The following is a 16175-nucleotide window of genomic DNA, read 5'->3' on the forward strand; positions in this document are numbered from 1 at the left end:
TTTGTTTTGGGGTGGTGGTGGTGGAGCTTTTTGTGTAGGTTTTGTTTTGTTTTTTGGTTTTTTTGTTTTTTTTTTAATTTTTTGTGCTTCATTGGTTTTGTTCAGGAATGATTTGGGGGGAAAAAAGCTTACTCCAGAGCTCTGCTACTGGATTAAAGCTTTTGAAATATAACCACTGCTGGTCTCATTCAGCTCCTACTGCTTGGAAAAGACATAAACCACTTCTGTGTGGTTGCTCTCTTCAAATCCTGCCATTGATGAGGAGAGTTGGCTTCTCTCCTCTTTTGTACGTACTGCTTTGTTCTTAATTTTACAGTCTGACTCGCTAAGAGTCTGCAGTTCTCCTTAGCTGAGCCAAGTGATCGCAGCCCATATCAGTTAGTTGTGAAAAGTGTGTCTTTACAGAAAATCTCAAGATGTGCCTTTGTCCGGTTACCAAGTCCCAGCTTTGCAAGTATAAATTATTTTCAGTATCTGCTGTTTTCTTTGCCAATTTGAGGATTAAGAGGAAAAGAATAGGAGGTGATGATATCGATATTTAATTGTTAAACTTGTTAAAAGTAGTAAGCTATTAATTTCACTTTGAGCAAAATTGTCCAATGCCGTAAGCTTTGCTGCAGGTGACAGGTGTGTAACGGACTGCAGATGTCAGTTCAGTAAAGGCGGCCTCGCCTCTAATACCAGTAGAGCAGAATTACGTCTGGTCCTTTCAGAGACAGTCTAGAGCTGTCCCTAAAGCTGTTGTCTAATGACACACAAAGTTGTATCGGCTTTGCAGTATTTATTAGTAAGCAGAGGAGCAAATAAAAGCAGACTAGCAAATAAGACTAGTCTGTTTTATAGTAGTAGATTGCTTGTGTGTTTATCAGTGTATTTCATTTAGAATAAAGAGTGGGCTTTCCAAACTAGCGTATTTTTTTTTTCACACAGGGGTGTCATAAAGCTCTTGCTGTTAGTATTATTTAATCTACTTCTAAATACAAGGCCTGTGCTTATATGGTAAGAATGATTTATTTGCCTCTCCTTCTCCCCTCATTTTTTTGGGGGTGTTAATGGTTGCACCTTTGGCAAGAGCAGCTGCTTCTATACCAGCCTGTGACCATCTTTGAAATCATGGGCCATAGTTTTGCTAGCTCCCAGCCTCGACGCTTTTGGCCTGTTGTGCAGTCAGACCAACACGCTTGCTATCGTTCCTCAGGCAAAATCTGAGTAGGATTTTGGTTTTTGTTTTTTCCTCCAAAGCAGAAGCAAAGCTCAGGATTTTTTAAGCATTTGGTAGCGGGAGGAGCAGTGAGACACGCTTCTGCTCTTGAAATAAGGAGGGGCGAAGGAACATCTTCAAATACGATGTGACAGAGCGACTTGGGTCCCCGACTGTGCCTGTGCATGGCCGTGCAAAAGCTGACTGTGGATAGTACCTGTGTAACTTGTAGGAATTCTTCTTTTTTATATTAACTCTGAGCATTTATTAAGCACAGGAGAGTAAGGCCAGATTTGCAGGCTGCTTCTGTGCATCTCGAGAGGGCAGCAGTTTCTCTGGGAAGATGGTAATAAGTTTATTATAATACAGGTCCCTTCTGTATCTTCTGAGGAATATAGCCGATTATAGTATGACAGAGGAGGATATAAACCGCAGCTTATACAATTTTTGAATATCTGGGCGCCTTTTTAAATACTTGTGTTATTTCCTGCCTCAGCTGATTGTGTGTGCATCAAAGTACAAAGCTTGTGTATGCTTAGAGTGAAATAATTTGTGATTGCTTTCTTTTATAAGAATCTATTTTTGGGTTACTTCCTGTTGTGGAGTTCTGCTGCCACTGGGACAGGTGAAGAAACTTAGGTGGATTAATAGCAAAATAAATATGCTAAGAAGTGACGTGTTGAAACCCTGTAGCACTTTGGTTGGTGTTGTTGTTGTTGTTGTCAAAATTCAGCAGCGATATACAGTAGCATAATACATCAATTAAAAAATGAATTAGACTGCTCTGGTACCACATTCTGTCTGCCTAAATAGCAAGCTCTGTTGTTAATGGAAATGTTTATAGGCGGCATTAGGTTCACATTGCTGTGTTACATGTGCAGTCAAGAGGATAAGAAGGAGAATTATCAGTCTGTAAGAATGATAATTATCAGTCTGTAAGAATAATAATATGCCACCTACTAGAATAATAAAAGTTTTAATGCTGTGTTGTTCGGGGACCTTTTGAACTGGTATGATGTCTCAGGCTTGTACCAAATAAAATCTTCGCATTCTTGTTTTGCACATTCTGAAGTTGGCATTTCTTGCAGTGTTGGAAGTTGTGGAATCTGATTCTATTTTATCTGGAGGGGTGCAATGTGTGATGGTTCCTGTTAAAAAGAAAATAAGCTATTTTTACAGAACTGACTAAACATAATCTTTAAAATATTCCCTTTGATATCAGGAGATCAATTTTTTCCCTGCCAAAATATTATGGAAAACAGTGAAATGGAAAAGGTGGTTAAGTCAATACATGAATATTGGAACGCGTGCAGTAAGGCGAACAGGCAATTGGTGCGCTCATCTGTGGTATAAAAAGTGCATTGCTGATAAATGCTGAATTCTCAGATAGACAATGGGAAAAGCTAAACTACTTAAGAAATGCTGGTTTTCAGCTTCCCTGCTATCTCCAGAAGTTATCTGGTGATAAGCCAGGAGGCAAACCTGTTGGCGCTCCTAGGGAAGCTCCTGTCACTTCCATTCCCTGCAAAGCAACAGGGGCTTTTACAAAAGAACATTTATTTCTTTTGCCTGTCCCATTGAAATTTCCACGTGGCATCTCATGGCTGTTGCAGTACACATGTGGATTTAGAGCCTTTAAACTGAAAGGGCTTTCAAGTGTTAATAACACTGTACCTACAAATATAGCCTATACGAGACCCAAAACGTGTAAGGCTGTGAACGGGAAGCACTTGCTGTTGCTCCTATTATAAAAGATTGTTCCTGACATGCAAAACCACACCCCATAATGCGGATTCCTTTTTTGAAAGCAATTACTGCCTTTGGAGTAAGTTTTATTTATAAATATATATATATCGTTTTAAGATTTATCCATAAAGGTGGGGACTTTCACGTCGCGGGTGAGCAGACAATTCGCAGAGAGAACGATGTCCTCTGGAGCAGAGTCCTGCTTTAGCAAATGTAGTTGCTAGAGAAATCAAACCTAAGCTACAGTGAGAGGGAGCACGCTTTCAGCAACCTCAAAGGCTGAAAAATAATTACAACTTTGATCTGCAGCCTTGCTGAAACATCTCCTTATATTTGCAATAAAATAATAAATCTACTAAAACTACATTTCCTTAGCATTGTCACTACGGTAGTTATATTTCTCCTGGAGGGCAATGATTTGTAACAGGAAGGCATAGACTCACAGAATCATTAAGGTTGGAAAAGACCTCTGGGATGATCAAGTCCAACCGCCAACCCAACACCCCCAGGGCTCCTAAACCATGCCCTCAAGTTCCACGGCTACATGGTTTTTTTGTTAACACGTGCAGGGATGGTGACTCCCCCACCTCTCTGGGCAGCCTGTGCCAGCATGTGATCTGTTTAGTCCTCAATAGAGTTAATTTCACCTCTGATACCTCTTTGCTTGTAGAAGGGGATATATCTGCCTGAAGAAAATGGCAGCAGCTTTGATCACCTTTCCGGAAAAAACACGACCATTGCACTGTAGATATGAGACTACGTTCTTGTTGCTAGCTCTAGGAAGTGTCAGTGAGCTTTTTGTATTTTTTTAAAGCATGTATATCATGAAACAAATAGGAAAATTAACCAAATTTATGCACTCTGATCCTTTCCTATTTGAACATCAGTTACTTATCAATCAGACAAAATCTAACCTGACAGTTCTGTTAAAATCAATTAGCAAAGTAGATGGACTACTGAAGGCTACATGTGCTTACACAGTCAATGAAGCAGTAATGAATGGAAATGCTATGCTGGAGATGAATTTACGACACGTCTGAGAGACCAGATTTTGCTAAAATTACTCATGCTGAGTATTTAGTTCATAGGGACTCACGTGGCTTTCATAGTAGTGTGAGGATGAGGAGCTACGCTACCACGGGGGCTGTCAGTCCAGCCCAAAGAATGCATGTGTAGAGATTTGGGGGAGAAGTTGTCATGAGCAACTTTATAAAATACTTAAAAACAGCATGACTTCATAGAATATTTCAGTGTCTCGTAAAGCAAAAAGTAATCCTCCTGTAAATAAACAAATAGCGATGTTGTTTACTATGATTACAGAAATTTTGTCAACTCTATTAAGACCCAGGGTGCTCCTACTAAAAATCTGAATGGTGATACAAAGTGAAAGAGGTAGGAAAAGTATTTTCTTAGCAACTGTTGCGTAACCAGTTGAGAATATGCGTCAGCAGTCAGCTCGGGTTCTCCAACACATCAGTACTGCAGTGGGTTGGTAAGTAAGGAAGAATCAAGAATTTTGTTCATTTAGGATTGCTGTGAAACCTGTAGGAGTTGCAATAGAAAAAAAGACTGCAAGTGTTTTGAGGCCAATGACGTATATGCATACCATTTCACTTCATGGTCGTATCTCTCTAGTCTACGTTACTTACGTAGAACAACTAATACCTGAAATTTTCTCCAGTGTAAAGAAAATGCATGCATGTCGGATTCAAAATCAGGATAGGAGTTTCATTTCTCTCACAAGAATTGATTTTTCATTTTTAATGTCATGGGGATACTTGTATTAATGACTAAAATACATTGAGTATTATAACATGAGATAGAAGAATAGAGGAGTGGTTGTTTTAATCTTGTGAGGACACCTGTGTGCTGGGGAAATCAAATCTATAATGTAGTTTTAGAGTAGGTTTTCCTACCACCTGTATGGTTGCTTTTTAAACCACTCTGTTGTATTTGATTGTATTTATGCCATTGGGAAATTGGGAAGGATTAATGTAAATTGGACATCTCAATAAAAACTCCAATTAGATTCAAAGAAAAAAGGGCAGGGGGAACAAGTTTCCCAGCCTCAAATAACATTTGTAGCCTGACTTTTTAATAAGAGTTTTCCTTGGATCTGGGAGTTTTACAACTCTTAGGGAACAGACTCTTAGAAACAGAATTGCTTTGTGTCACAGTTGCTTGATGTTTTTGGTGCCTTCCCAACAGTGTTGGTAACAGAAGTGTACTTCAACACCATGCCACAGTTGTGCAGAATATTGTTAAAGAATATCCTTACAGAGTATTTTCTGTATCTTAGGTACCTATCTCAAAAGTCTCTTTTCCCCAGGTGGTGTTTCAGTCAGTTTGGCATTAACCTCATGACAAATAATACCACAGAAACAGTTCTGTAATGGGATTGTGTTTCCTTGTTCTTTAGGTGGTAGCAGGTCAATGCCATGTGTCAGAGTTGAAGAGACTGTTTGAAATTCCAGTGTCACAAAAAAATAGTTTGGGGTCCCCTTGGGCAAGAAGTGCCGTGGAACTTTCCAGCAGTAATATCTACTCTGTTTACTCTTTAGGCTTGAATCTTTGAATGGAGTGTGATTTCCGATTTTTAGAAGGCTTCCCACTGCCGAATTGGCTGTGGCATCTATATAGGCTGTGACTAGTCACAGGAGGTTTTGATAAATCAATTCTACTCGCTTTGAGTTTGCATGTAGAGACTGAGCCAGTGTGTTAGCCAGACCAAATTCCATGTTAACGACAGAAGATTGGGTATAAAGCTTGGCTACAAATATAAAGTGCCATCCACCAGTGCGCACATTTAATTACATGAATACTGTTGTGATTGATTGGATATTAGGAAAAATTTCTTCACTGAAAGGGTTGTCAAGCACTGGAGCAGGCTGCCCAGGGAAGTGGTGGAGTCGCTGTTCTTGAAGGCATTTAAGAGACATGTAGACGTGGTGCTTATGGACATGGTTCAGTGCTGGACTTGGCAGTGCCGGGTTTGTGGTTTGATTCAATGGCATTAGAGGTCTTTTCCAACCTGAATGATTCTATGATACTGGCATGGCATGCATTTGTGCGCCTGTTCCGCTGCACATCCGAAGAAACCGCCTGGGAGCTGGAAAGGTCACTTTTCCTTTCCAGTGGAGGTACTTTGCATCAGAGAGATGCTCCCAGTTACATGTATCAGCTGTTCCAGTATAGTTAAGCTGTTTGCAATATGCGCGACTTTCCCTGATATGGATCTCAGCAGAAATGACAGAAAATGATACTCTCCTGCTACTCATACTGAAGGTTAATTGGTTTCTCTGTTCCTGTTGGGAACTTCATTGATCTCTCCTGTCCGTTGCTCTTGAGGCTGCTGAAAGCTTGCTGCATTACATGAAAAGAAGGCATAGCTTCATCAGCAGTCTCAGGATGAAACTGTGGACAAATGTGCACTTTGAAGGCAGAAAGTAAAGTATATATACGCGCCATGTTTTCTGTGGTCTATTCATTGAACAAAGACTGTTTTCTGTTCAGAGCGGAAGTACAGGGAGGCTCAGTGAGGATGCTTTGCAAGCTACTAGCTGGTGCAGAGGGCAAAGCTAAAGAATCAGTGGCAAAAAACAGGTAGGTCATTGAGCACAGCTCTAGGCTGGGGCCCTTTGCTTTTTTAGGAAACTTGGGAATGATCTCAAAGGTTGAAATACTGAAATTAAAAAGCTTATTATGATCCTTATTTTATGATTACAGAATCATAAAATTGCTGAGATTGGCAGGCGTCTCTGGAGATTGTCCAGTCCAACCCTCCTTGCTCAGGTTGGGGGTTAGGGCAGGTGTTGAGTACTTCCAAGGCTGGAGACTCCACAGCTGCTCTGGGCAACTTGGTCCAGTGTTGGACTACTCTGAGATTAAAAGTTTCTTCTTATATTTAAATGCAGTAACTTATATTTCTTTTTTTTTTTTTTTCCCCCAGAACTGATCCCAGTGCTCCAGATGTGTCTCACCAGTGCTAAGTAGCACTTGACCCACTTAGCAATGCTTTTTTCCTAATGCAGCACAGGTTTGCTGCAAGGGTATTTTGCTCAAATCATCTACCAGGACCCCCAAGTCCTGCTCTGCAAAGCTGCTTTCAAGCTTTTTGGCCCCTTGTGGCAACTGGTGCCTGGGGTTATCTCTCCCCAGGTGCAGGACTTGGCATTTTTGGGGTTTTTTTAACTTCATGAGACTCCCATCTGCCCATTTCTGCAGCCCGTCAAGACCCCTCTGAATGGCAGCACACCCATCTGGCAAGTCAGCCACTTCTCCCAGTTTTGTATCGCCTGCGAACTTACTAAGAGTGCACGTGGTCCCATCAATTGGGGCATTAATAAAGATGTTAAATAGTGGTGACACCACTATTGACCCCTGGGTGCACCTCTATTAACTGGCTTACAGCTGGCCTTCGTGCTGTAGCAGCCGAACCCTGTGTACCCAGCAGTTCAGCCAGTTTTCAGTCCACCTCATTGTCCATCTATCTAGCCCGTACCTCACCAGTTGTCTATGAGATCATATGGAGACAGTGCCAAAAGCATTACTCATGTCAACCTAAATAATACCCGCGGCTCTCCCAAAACCTACCACGCCATTCACCTCATTGTAGAGGCCTATCTGGTCAAGCATGAATTGCCCTGCATAAATCCACACTGATGACTCCTAATGTCCTCTTTGCCCTTCATATGTTTGGAAATGGTTCCCAGAATGATTTTCTTCACCATGACCTTTCTTAGCACTGAGGTGATGTTGACAGGTCTGTAGTTCCCTGGATCTTCCTTCTTGCCCTTCTCGAAGACAGAAATGACATTTGTTTTCTTCCAAACCTCAGGGACCTCTCTTAATTGCCAAGAACCTTTCAAATGTAGTAGAGAGGGATCTTGCAGTGACATCGGCCAGCTCCCTTAGCACACGTGAGTGCATCCCATCAAGTCTCCTGGCTTCGTGTATGTCCAGTTTGCTGATACATATCCCTAACCTGATCCTCCTCAGTCTTCCTTGATTCAGACTTTTCTCTGGGTCTCAAGGATGGAGATTATTGAAGTCAGGTCTTACCTGTCGAGGCTGAGAAGACAATGACATTGAGTATTGCAGTTTTTTCCATCTCCCCTGTTGCCCTGTCCCACTCAGCAGCAGGCCCACATTTTCCATAGTCTTCCTTTTGCTGCTGATGTAGAATATAGAAGTATAGAAGCCTCTCTTCTTGGCATTCAGTTCCAGGTGGGCTTTGGCTTTTCTAAACCTGCACGTTAACTGTAACCTGCATGCCCAGACAGTGCTTCGATAGTCCTTCTGCATCACCTGTCCCTAGTTCCGGTTCTTGTAGGCTTTCTTTTTATGTTTGAGTTAATAACTGTGGGGTTCCTCCTGCTCCTATAATCCTGCAGGCTTTGGTGACCAGCCTGGGTCCACCACTTCCTCACTTGGTTGTCGGTTGTCATCTCCTTGCCGAGCTGATCAGCTGGTTGGCGTAGATGCTGTTGGCCCACCCCTGCCGTTCTGGTTGTAAAGATGAGGATTGACAGTAGAATTGCAGAAGGACTTTGTGAGACCAAATGAGTCGGTGATAAAATGGCTGGTAAAATTTTATGCATAGCTTAAAAATTGTGATACAAGTCTGAAAAGATCATCCTGGGCTTATACACAAAATGATGCGTTCTGGCTTGACTTGGGAATGAGGTGTTGGCACTGTAACTGATAACTGAGTGTGAAGGTTGGCTCAGTGATCTGTGGCTGTCAAAAAAAAAAAAAGGCAAAAAGGCAAATTGAACGTTAGAAATAATGAGGAAAAATAGAGAACAGAACAGAGTTAGTCACTGCAGTGCTGTACAGATCCAGGCTGTATATGTGCCTTGACCACAGTGCACAGCTCTGGTCTCATCACCAAAAGGGTAGAGCAGAACTGAAGCAGGCTCTTACTGGGTGAGGAAGGAAGAAGGTATGATAGACACCCATAAAATAGTGCCACAATTCTGAGAGTGAAGAGGAATCAATAGTTCACTGTCTCCTGCCATGCAAGAGCTAGGAGTTATCAAATAAAACAAGCAGGTGGCAAGTTTAACCCAGGCAAAATAAGGTGGTTGTTCATCTAATATAGTTTGTCTGCTTTGACAGACAGTGATATGGGGCTGAAAGTTGACATGGGCTCAAGGGGAGGCAGGGCTGGCTCATGGAGGGGAAAAAAATCTATTGATATAGAGTGAGATCCACGGAAATCTGAGCTGCTTTCATTCTTCTGTAGGCTTCTGTCTTTGGGTGCAGCTGCAACTGATTTTGCACTGGATGGATTATTGTTCTGATCTAGTGCAATTCTTCTTATGATACTCTTCTATTGTGAGCTTCAGAAAACATCAAAAGAAAACACAATGCTAGCAGGCAATGAGAAGACATGCACCAATTGAAGCTCACTAGGCTGGAAACTCCTGGATTGCTGTTACAGAAATGGTCCAAAGCCTATGGGTTTTTTGGGACTTAAAAAGTCCTGAATTATCTTTTTTCCCCACTTCAGAAAATTCCTATTTGCAATGTTTGTTAGATTTTTGTAACAACGTCAGCCTCCAACTCTTCTCAGCCTGTTTTGATCTCTTGGCTCTGTGTATCTGTTGACCTTTATTATCTTTTTCAGGGTAGCTCTAGTTTTCTCCTCTTCTGGTATATCACGAGGAACGTATTTTCCTGCATTTAGGAGGGTTTGTGCCTGTTTATTATGCCATTTATTTAATTTAAACAACATGATAAAGACTTATTGGTTTGAAGTACTCATCTGGGCTGCAGCATTTGAGAACTCAGAAAACTTCACAGTGATTGCTATCGAATAGGTCTTTAGAAAGTAACCTATATGTTAAAGAGCTCATTTTCCTAATAGTGTTGTTTTTTCTCAAATTTCTCTGAGTTCAAGATGGAAAATAAAACACAGGCCCCAGGGCAAGTATGGTTTTCAAAAAAATTTTGCCCTTGTTTTGAAACTGCTTTGGTTTTGTGTCTCTCTTTTGAAATGCAACTGAAGATAGTCTCTGATGTTCTTGCACAACAGTAGAGATGTATCGGCCACAATGGGAAACAGGGCGATTGCTCTGCCTCAAAACAGAACATGAACTGAACAAATGAGAGTGGTTTTGTACTCATGGTGACAGATTAGAAGAAGAACGGAAGAAATGTATTTTCATTAAATAGTTGCCCAATCCACTTCCTGACAATGATGAAATCTTCGAAATCATTAGGTCGGTTGAACTGCTGTGCATCTCCTGTAGGTATTAAGTATAATAACTGCTTTTTAAATTAGCTTTTCAAATGTTCATCCCTTATGTGAACTCAGTATTCAATTACTTCTCTTGACTTATCACTGTCACAAAAGCATACCTAATCCAAATAGCCTGGAAGTGTCTGTTCTCTCTGAGGCGGCCTTTTTTTCGATCTTGTGTGTAATACAGTAGATGTAGAAAGTCGATGCAGAATTGAAAATCTGAGTGCAAAGACAGGTTTTGTGTTTGTGAATAAGGAGAGAAAAAAAGGGTACAGGAAAACCAGACTCTTTCCTATGCATCAATAAAATGTTTCTTCGTATCAGTCTCTCTGCAGCATTATCATACACATATTGAAAATAGCAAGTGTGTCCCGCGTTTGGCAGCATCTCAGCGTGGTAAATGTTTTTCACTGCCTGTATTTGCGTTGTCACAGATACACATTAGAAAGACCCGTGATGGTGAGTTAAGACCCTAAATTCTGTGTCATCACTCATAGAGAAATGAAAATATTAAAACCCATAAACGGTAAGTTCTGTAATGTCTTTTATTTACGGAAATAGCTGTATTTCCTTTTTGCAGCAAACAGGCCTTCCCCCCCCCATTTAAAACTTAAACATCCACCACTTAAAATTTGGCATAATGACTTCATAGTTGGCATTTTCTTTAACTGAAGGGAAGAAGAAAGTTTTGTTGTTTGGAAAGCTGGGCAGCGGTAAGTATTGCTGCTCACTGCACTACAGCATCAGAAGCCCTGCTGATACTGAAGTCACCCTTGATACATGAAGAAAAAAATGTACATTTCGGGTTTGGGTTTTTTTTTTAAGCATAGCGTCTAGGTGTATTATGTGCCAATGTCATCTCACTGCCACTTTACAAGCTTCGCTGACGGTAAAGTTAAATGTCTTCTACATTCTAACGATACCCTCTGCTTCTTGTCCTTAAGCCAATTTTTAATCCATTTCAGTAGTTCTTTCCTTATGCTGAACTTTCTGACCTTGCAGATTAATCCGGTGTGTGATATACAGTCCTAAAACTTACCCCAAATCTAGGTAAGTTATGTCCCTAGTTTCACCTTTATCTCCCAATTCAGTTACGCGCTTAAAAGAAGCAACTTTGTCAGACCTGACCTTTCTTCTCTGTGTGTGTGCTGACTGCTCCTTTTCTAAATTGCATTGATTTAAATACTGTGCAGTGTTTCCATCTTCTCTGCAGCTTGAAGTCAAGTTTAAGTTGAGTGTCTGAAGTTCCTGGGCTCTTTCCTTGTATCTTGTATTAAATAGAAAATCTGAAGCGACCTGCCTGCAGTTCTCCAGTACTACATCTCTTTCAGTGAGCTGACAAACATGTTTGGCAGAGGCTTTTCCGTCTTTTAGTGTATCTCTTGAAATGCTAGGGTATAATCAGTGGCAGGGGAAGCACAGAGGATTTTGGTGGTCTTTGGAAAGGAGATGAGTGCAAGACTGGAAGCAGTGAGGGCACCTGAAGTTATAACATTCATTGTTCTCGCTGGGATGCTTGTGAAAAGATAGCCGGACCGAATAAATGACACCGCTTAGAGGATGGGCGCAGGTCGTGGTCGACTGGGCAGCGGCGCTCTCCTTGGCCTCTGTGAGGGAGGCTCTCGTAGCCTACTAGAGGTTCTCTCTGTCGTCTTTAGGTCGGTATTTTCTGGCGGTAAAGTTTAGCGTCGTCATTCTTAGAGCACGCCTAAATGGATGCATCAGTTCTAAACCCAGCATTAACTTCTACCAGCAAAAGAACAGGCTCGTTTCCCTTTCAGAAAAGCCGAAGGTCAATTTTTAGTTATATTGTGAATCTTATTCAAAGAGCATTCTGTTCTTTTTGTTTGCTTCATGTGAACATTTAAATATCTGGGATGCAGTGGAGTGTGTTTTTTGCGTGGGATTGTATGTGTGATGGTGCAGATATTTTAAAAGCTTTATCTCAAGCTCTAAACAGTTGTATGTTAGGGTATATAGGTATCATCATTATTGAACTGGAAGAAATAAAAAACATGGAAATAATTGCTTAAAATAATACTAAGTAAGCCATGATTTTTGAATGCTATGAAAAAAATCAGTCTAGCCATAGAATAAAAATGCAAAGTTATATTTATCCATCAAATACATTTTTCATCTAATTTTGATTCTTTCGTGAGTGATAACAAAAGTTAAGTTCAAGCACGTGGTTGTGACTTCCTCACTTCAGATACTGTGTCATGTAGGGAAGAAGCAATGATTTAATCCCATTATTAAAGAAACGATATCCAGAAGCTCACCTGGCTGGGGTAGGTACAGCAGGCTTAGGCTGAAGAAGCACAAGGAGAACCATGTCTAAAACCCATTTTGTTGAATAAAAGTATTAAGTTGCTCAGGGAATTAAGAGGATCATCTTAGCACAGAGTAAATGACTTTAGGACCTAACTGCAATTTGAAAAACTTTGGTTGTGAAGAACAAAAGACTGGTGGCACTGATTTCAGCAAACTGGTCAAGTAGTGCACGAAGAAGTTCATTTTAATGGACCAATTGGTTGCATGGGTTCCAAGAAACATTCTTAGGGCTGATATTGGTGTAAACTAGATTATTTTCACCACTGGTATTTATTCTTTTAGCTCTCCACCATTTTTTTTTTAGGTTTTAGACATTATTGGCCCAGTTATTTATTGGACGGTGATAACCTACCTTCATTTTTTTTGGGTCAGGAGGTCTGTGATAGGTTCTATTGTTATTTTAGACACTATTTCCAGTGTTTTCGTCATTGTGACAGAGCCACGTCTGTTTTAACTGGATCAGAAAGGCAATATATGTATTTTTAAAATTGTCAGAAACATGCTGTTACATGGGTGGTTGCATGTGCCAGATTTACCAGCAAATCAAGAAAAAAAACTACAGAACAACAAAGGGACACGGGAATATTTAGTGCTGCTGCTTTGAATATGCTCGTATTCCCTTCTGGCAGTGTATTGATTTTTTCCCTGGATCTGAAGTTTGTGTGTGTGTACACATGCTAGAGTGGGCATTTTCAGGAGGGAATTTTAGAGGCTTTCAGACCTGATAAAGGTTGCATGCAGAAGGAAGATGAGAGATTTCTGAACTTGAGTTTCTTGAAAGTTGAGTTTTACACCAAGCAAGGAATGATCCTTGTGAGGAAATATTTAAAGCACAAAAATGAGATCGCAGCCTGCTCCCAGGAGTGTTTCTGTATCTTCTCAGATAGCTATTTAATGTAGCCATCGCTTCAGCCAGAAGGATAAATGAAATGGAAGCTTTTATAAGTCAATCTGCTTATAATGGTCTTCAGGGGAGATATTTCAAGGTAACTTACCCAAAATTTCATTCCGACAGGTTTTCTCATAAAACTAATTCACTTTTCCCTGCCACCCTATAGAAATCTCATCCCTTCTGAGCAATGTCAGTTCTGTCCAAGCGCTAGGCAATGGGCAAATGTTATGTTGTTGTATTGACCAGATGAGATCTTTTAGAGGAGAGGTGAGCAACTAACTCATCTTTGTCATTGGTTGCTGTTGAAATACTTAAAAATTCTCCACAGTTTCTTCTCAGGTGAGTTGCTGGTACAGTTGCAGGCTCTGTGAAATGATGTTGTTAAATAGCTAACAAAGACATCTGCTTCCAGCGTGAGCCCCTTTGCTCAGACCCCTCCTGCAGTTGGCCGGGGGTGGGTCACACTGGGCAGCTGCCTATTCATCAGTACCACGCTCTTGGCCAAGCCGGTGGATCTGCTGCCTCTGGAGGAAACGGCCACCTACCTTTGTTTTCCTTAAGTCTCAAAGACCTTCTTGTAGATCAGTTTGCGGGTCTCGCTTCCACTCTCCCACACTGCAAATGTGCAGCCTGTCACCCGAAAGGGGAAAAAGTTACTTAGGTTGCAACTGTTGTTAAGATGGGTTAAGTTCATGTTTATCCCCATGCACTGCTTCCCCCTCAGCTCCACTCGCTCATCCTCCTCTTGGGATTGGAGGGTGGAGAGACAGAAGCCCAGTTTTCTTTATTTATCGACGCTCAAACTGCCTGTGAAGAACAGGTGTGAAACATGCCTGTTACTGGTGCTACTACTGCCTGAAATGCACCAGCTGATGGTGCTTGCAGATATGTACCTTGCAATTTTTGTCAAAACGGCATATCATGAAGAAATACAGTTACAGGGAAGACTCACATCAGGCCTGCATGAGGGATAAAGGTTGCTTTGCCCATAGGAGCACTTCTCTGCATCTGCAGAAACATGGGGAAAGGCATTACATGAAGAAAAGAAAATGGGACATCCTAGAATCCAGGCTCGGTTGGTACTATGCAAGAGCTGAGCTGGGAGACTGAGAGCTAGAGCTTGGGACTTAGGCCCCTGTATTTCACCTACACTCAGCTTTGTACTGAATAACTAAAGTTATTCTTGTGGATCTGTCTCATAGCCTTTCTTCTTTACCAGCTATGCGGAGTTAAGATGCCTGTATGAGTACTGAAGTCATAAAGAACAGAAAAGACAGTCAACGTATTTCAAAGAATCATAGAATCATTAAGGTTGGAAAAGACCTCTAGGATCATCAATCCAACCATAAACCCAACGCCACCATGATTCCTAAATGATGCTCTGAAGTGCCACGTCTACACGTCTTTTAAATACCCCCAGGGAGGGTGACTCCCCCACCTCTCTGGGCAGCCTGTGCCAGTGCCTGACTGCTCTGTCAGTAAAGGCATTTTTCCTAATATCCAACCTAAACCTCCCCTGGCGCAGCTTGAGGCTGTTTCCTCTCATCCTGTCACTAGTGACCTGGGAGAAGAGACCGACCCCCACCTCGCTGCAACCTCATTTCAGGCAACCGCAGAAGAGCGAGGTGGTCTCCCCTCAGCCTCCCCTTCTCCAGGCTAAACCCCCCCAGCCCCCTCAGCCGCCCCCCAGCACACTTGTGCTCCAGACCCTGCCCCAGCCCCGCTGCCCTTCTCTGGACACGCTCCAGCCCCTCAAGGCCCTTCTTGTCCCGAGGGGCCCAAACCTGAGCCCAGCATTCGAGGTGGGGCCTCCCCAGGGCCGAGCACAGGGGCCCCATCCCTGCCCGGCTCCTGCTGGCCACACCAGTGCTGACACAAGCCTGGGGGCTGGTGGCCTCCTTGGCCACCCGGGCACTGCTGGCTCATGCCCAGCCGGCTGTCAGCCAGCACCCCCAGGGCCTTCTCCGCCGGGCACTTCCCAGCCCCTCTGCCCCAGGCCTGGGGCGTTGCCTGGGGTTGGTGTGACCCAAGGGCAGGACCCGGCACTTGGCCTTGTTAAACCTCACACAACTGGCCTTGGCCCATGGATCCAGCCTGTCCAGGTCCCTCTGCAGAGCCCTTGAGCAGATCAACACTCCCACCCAGCTTTGTGTCATCTGCAAACTTACTGAGGGCGCACTCGATCCCCTCATCCAGATCATTGATAAAGGTACAAAACACAGCTGGCCCCAACACCGAGCCCTGGGACTGACAGCAAATGTAATGGTATCTCACTATAACCTTAAGGAAGTGGAAGTAAAATTGTGCCGCCTTCCATGTAGCAACCAGGGTTTTTGAGAATCTGTTCATTCAGCAAAGTCTGTTCTTGAACTGTAGGCAACAGTTTCCTATATGCAGCAGTGATCAGATGTGAGGTATGTTTTGACCCCAGCGTTATGGTAGTCACAGTTGGAAAGTCTGGCAGAAATTCAATTTGAAGGATTTTGAGCTGAATGATTTGAATTAAGATAATCTGAATTTTACATAGGCCACCATTACTTTCACTGGATGCTGAGCAGGACCTTTAAAGGCATAACGGACAGAGCCTGGGAGCAGGCAGGGTAGCATTTATACAACGCTGCTTCTGTCCTTGTCGGTAGGTTTTGAATGTATGATGGAAGGAATGATGCTAAGATAAGTTTTAGCTGAGTTGGAAGAGGTGGCAGCCATCTTCCCAAGAGGTAAAAGCTGTGAATTAACGCTGCTCAGAAATAACA

At 42.4% G+C, this 16175-nt stretch overlaps 1 protein-coding gene across 5 annotated transcripts in view; it reads left to right on the forward strand.

Moving 5' to 3' along the window:
- The window catches only part of PCDH15 (protocadherin related 15), a 695790-nt gene that overhangs the window by 473146 nt on the left and 206469 nt on the right, over positions 1-16175 (forward strand). The window lies entirely within an intron of this gene.

This window comes from Phalacrocorax aristotelis, chromosome 14 (assembly GCF_949628215.1).
Source record: "Phalacrocorax aristotelis chromosome 14, bGulAri2.1, whole genome shotgun sequence".
Lineage (NCBI taxonomy): Eukaryota > Metazoa > Chordata > Aves > Suliformes > Phalacrocoracidae > Phalacrocorax > Phalacrocorax aristotelis.